The sequence below is a fragment of the Chaetura pelagica genome, unplaced genomic scaffold (genome assembly GCF_000747805.2).
Source record: "Chaetura pelagica isolate M959 unplaced genomic scaffold, ChaPel_1.0 scaffold232, whole genome shotgun sequence".
Classification (NCBI taxonomy): Eukaryota; Metazoa; Chordata; class Aves; order Apodiformes; family Apodidae; genus Chaetura; species Chaetura pelagica.
Window position 1 is genome coordinate 858,529 of NW_009952441.1, and position 4,861 is coordinate 863,389.

At 55.0% G+C, this 4,861-nt stretch overlaps 1 protein-coding gene across 1 annotated transcript in view; it reads left to right on the forward strand.

The window, feature by feature from the left end:
- LOC104398369 (cytochrome b5 type B) overlaps positions 1–4,861 on the forward strand; it is a 14,107-nt gene that overhangs the window by 912 nt on the left and 8,334 nt on the right. The gene's annotated exons all lie outside the window — the stretch shown is intronic.

The window sequence follows — 4,861 nt, forward strand, 5'->3', positions numbered from 1 at the left end:
GGCAGGCAGGGGCAGGAGGGGCAGAAAGGGGCAGACAGGGGGAGGAGGGGGCAGAAAGGGGCAGGAGGGAGCAGCAGGCAGTGCAGGAAGGGGCAGAACCGTCCCCGTCACTCAGGCTGGGGACCCACCCCCCATCCCCACGGGCACAGCTCTAGTATTCGACAGGTGATATTTTTCCATTCATTTGAGGTTTTTTCCCTTCACACTCTTTATTTCTGCTTTTCCAGCAGCCCAGACATTCCCACCCGCCGTGCCCACCGGCTCCCTGTGCTCCAGCCTTCCACAAATGGCCCTGACCTCCCCTGCCACAAGCCGGGGTCCCCAGGGCAGGGATCCCCCAGTTCCTCACACTGGGTGCAGCGGATCCCAAGCCCAGGCTTCCCAGCCATCCCAGCACAGGCCAAGAAGGGGATATGCCAAAGAGGCTGGATCAGGCAAAGGCCAAGCAGATCCTCCAGCTCAGGGGATGTTTTGCCACCACCATGCCAGGATCTCCCTCGCTCGGAGGTGGTGACATCCCTGACACCATTCTGGAGACTCTCTCAGCTGAGGCGGAAAAGCACGTGGAAATTCCTCCCGCATTAGGTTATCTGGGATACTCCCTCCCCTCCACCCTGGCCAGGGCAGGAGGAAACACGAGGAGAAAAACCCATGTGTCAAATGGAAAACAGTAAAACTGGGAGGAAATTTTTATTGGCAGAAAAAGGGAGATAAAAATACTGGGTGTGAGGGAGCAGGGGTGGCTGTGGAGAGGGGGTGGGGGGACAGTGGCACTGCCCTGTCCCACGGGAGGCAGGATCAGAGCCATCCCCACAGCTGCTTCCTGGGCCGAGGGGAGAGCAGGGAGCAACGTCCTTTGGTTAAAATACTTTTCCCTATGAAATATTCAGGAGCAAAAGGGTTTTACCCTTCTTCTGTCACAAGGTGCCAGAGCAGGTGGCAGGACTGGGGCTCCTGAACGTCACCCATTGTCCCCTCAGCTCAGAGAGGCCACAGCAACAGCCTTATGGCCCTTCCAACACCACTGGGCTCTCCTGACTAGAAACATCCAGCTCTTCTGAGAAGCTCCTGCACCTACAACACACCTGGCTCCAGCCAGATGCAGCCACTCCAGCAGATCCCACCAGCCCAGGACAGGTTTCAGGATTTTGAGCAACTTGATTTCCTTCTGCTCAAAGTTCAGAAAAAGAGCATCCCTGGAGCCCTCTCCCAAGGGGAACAGAGCAAGCTTTCCCTCTGAGACACCTGCATAAAGCCATCCAGGGACCACTTGCCTCCTCCAACCAGGCTTCCCTCAGGAAATGTGGCAGGTCCATCTCCTCAGCCTCCTGTTCTTGCCCCACAAGGCTGCCTGCACCTCCTGTCCTCACACCCTCCAGCAAAGCTGTCGTCCCTTTGGCTCTTCCCAGCAGATCCCTTCCCACCCCAAATGCTCCAGGTCAGACAACACCAATGAGGATTCCACAGTTCCTGGGATGGTCTGGAAAGCAGTGGCTGAAGGAGCCATGGTGGTGACACTGACGGAGAGTGGGAACCACCACGGCAGAGCTAATTAGAGAAGGTGCTAAGCTCCCCTGCTGGAGCCAGGAGAGGGCACGTGGCAGGGCCCCAGCCTTGGCATCTCCATCAGGGCTCCCTTCCCACAGGGATCCTGGCCTGCCCTGGCCAATTAGGTGCTAACAGCACCCAGCCCTGGGAAATGAGCCTGGGATGGAAGTTTCCAGAGGCAATACAGAACTACAAACTACTGGTTTGCTCTCTGAATCTGGGAGAGGCAGTGGGCCTGGAGCACACGTGGCCTTGCTGTCCTGCTTCACCGAAGCTTTGCCCGGTGTCATCACCCATGTTTTCAGGAAAAAGGTCTGATGTTCCATGTGCCAAAAGAAACACTGGCCAGGAAGGCACAAATTACAGTCACGTTTGTGCTTTAGAGTCTTAACAAGCTAATTTATGGATTTTGATGAAGTGATTAGAGATGAAAGGAAACATTCCAGGGAACGGGATCTGCACGTTGCTGCGGTCTCGTGTCTGTCCGAGTTCCAGTGGAAAAGCAAACAAGGAAATCCTCGGGGGCAGCAGGTCACCCTGCTGCTCCCTCCCTCTGCTCCCTCCCTCTGCAGGAGCTGCCTGGCAGGTCCCTGCCCCACAGGCTGCTCTGCAAGGATATGGGGCTGGTTTCTCCTGAGGCTTGATCACAGCAAGGGAAGCGTTGAGGAGCAGGATGAGGTTGCTCTGCAACATACACAGAGGAACCCTCCAAAGCATCAGAGCTGCAGAGAAGGAAGCACAAAGGCACTTACTAAAAAAATGTATCCGGTAGGTTGTAGGAAGTGATGCTGTGAAGCAGTTTGAGGCAAGGTAAGGCCTTCATATGGAAATGGGGACAGGCAGGGATGGGCTGAGAAGGATCCAGTCGTTTTTGGCAGAACCAAGGGATGGGGAGGGCAGAAACAATCCCAGAGATGGGCAGCCTGGTCTAAGCAGAGGGCAGAGTGATCTTCACAGCCGCTCTTTGGGTGAGGTGATCTGTGACCACACTGGTCAAGGCCAGGCAGGAGGTGGTAGCAACAGAGACACACAGTGATGAAACCCCAGGTCAGGTCACAGTACAGAGCCTGGCTGCAGGGATTCCCCTCTTAGCACAGTAAGGCTGTGTGTCATGTCAGTGCAGGGAGCTAGGAACGCTTCCGAGAGGATACAGCATCAGAGAAACACCTCCAGTGACTGGAAGAAGATACACAGGAAGGATGGAAAGAGAAAGAATAGGCTCAATATTTGAGCTATGTTGAGACCAGGCTGTTGATGAGGTAACTGCAGAAGTTTCAGAACAACAGGCAAAGACTTTAATATGCACAAGTATCTGGTTAAGTGAATATATGGACTTGTCCAACCAGGGAAGCCACCTAATTTGCACTTACAGAGGAGGTGTCTGTACTGCTGTGGTGTTGCTGGAGGGGAAGGTGCAAGGTCTGTGCTCTCCAGCCTGTCCCAAAGCCAGGGAAGAAAAGGAGACCAAGGATTTCAGGAGCAGCCTTACTGTGGCAGCTGCTTTGCTGACACTTGGTGTGGGAGAAGTCACTGCAGACTGTACCAGAAAACAGTGGGGGATGAGGGTGAAGTTAAAGAAGACTTTGAGTGTGCAGGCATTGCCTGGGGGAAGAAAAGAGCTGGTATAGATGGAAACACTGAGAGACAGAGACGTGTCCTGAGACAGACAGTGTATGGCTGTCTCAATAAATGTGAGAAAGTAATACAGTTCAGTTTAGAGGGTGGCCACACAGAAGCTGACAGTTCCCCACAGCAGTGTCACAAAAGCAGCAGCCACGCTGCACTGCCCACCAGGCTGCAGAGAGGCAGGAACCCCAGGGTGCTGTGCCAGCAGAGTGTGAGCAAGGGTGCTGAGGAGGGACTGAGCTTGCTGGGGACACGTGCCAGTAAAAGCTCTTATGAAGACAAACACTCTGACACAGCGATGGGAACAGAGCCTCTTCCTGCACCAGGAAGAAGTGCAGGAGGGAAAGTCACCAAACAGCACCAAAGGAGGTGACACGTTCCAGACAGACCAGGGGCTGCTGGGGGATACCCATTTCCTTCTCTCCAGTAATACACAACACCCTTCTGTCCTACCAGAGGGAGACCTGGAAGATTTGTTTGACACGCAACCTGGGGTCTTCAGGGAGCAAACCTGTCCTTGTCCTGAAGTGCACCAGGACAGAGAGCAGAGTTAGTTACCCAACATCGGAGCTGATCCACTTCCTGGACAGCACCACTGGGTATGTCTCATTCCCAGAGATCCCAGCTTAGTGACAAGGCAGGTACAGGGACCTGCTTCACTTGAGCTCCTTTTAAAATTCCAGCTGCAGCATACAGCCCAGATGTCAGGCTGCTCCAACTCCCTTTGCTTGTGCCTTTAATCTTTAGCCAGTGTTGGTCATGGCATTAGCACTTCTTACAACATCGGGCGTTTCTGCCTCCTCAGCAGTTACACTGAAACAAAGTCCACTGTCCAGCATTACACCTGCACAAGGCTAAGAAAATAAATTCCACAGCCATAAACATGAGTTCATAAATGAAAACCATGAGGTTTACAAGTTGCTCAGGTTCCTGAGCTTTCAAACAGCCTCTTTGTCCCTAAGCTGTTTCAAAGTGGATGGCAGGGAAGAGAGAACTTACCAAGTGACACCAGATCTGCCAGTAAACACTTTCCTCTAGGAACTGATACCAACACAGCACTTTTTGATGCTCCATGGGCTCAGTTTAAGGACCTGTGAGATGGCCACCTATTTTATACGTAGGCAGAAAGAATCAAAACAAAAGGAGCAGCAAACAGGCTGCTCTGGTTGGCAGTAGAATCAAAAGCCCTCCAAAGGAGAGGGACCCTGGCACATACATCCCTGACACTTCCCTGACAGAACAGCTGCTCCCTGTGACTCCCTGTCCTGCCCTCCATGGGTGGCTGGCGCGGCCCTTTGCTGCCAGACACCCCCCGTCCCGCCGCAGCCTGGGGCTGGCTCTGGGGGGGACGCTGCAGCTGCGGCCACGGGTGGCCCAGCTCACCCAGAACAGAGGGCGGAACTTACCCTGTGCAAGCTCAGAAGGCCACAGTGTTCAGACCTCCCTGCACAGGTGGAAATCACAGCCACGTCTGGCAGGTAAGAACCGGTCCGTGGGGAGGTGGGATCGCTGGGGTCAGCGCTGGGCAAGGCACCGGCTCTCCAGGGCCCGGCCGTGTGGGCCTCACCCCCCACGGCTCACTCCGCTGCCGCGCGGTACCTCAGCACCGGTGGCCGGACGGACGGGCGGGCGGTGCTGGGCGCGATCCCGGCTTCGACCGACGGGTTCCCCTTCGCCCGCCCCACAG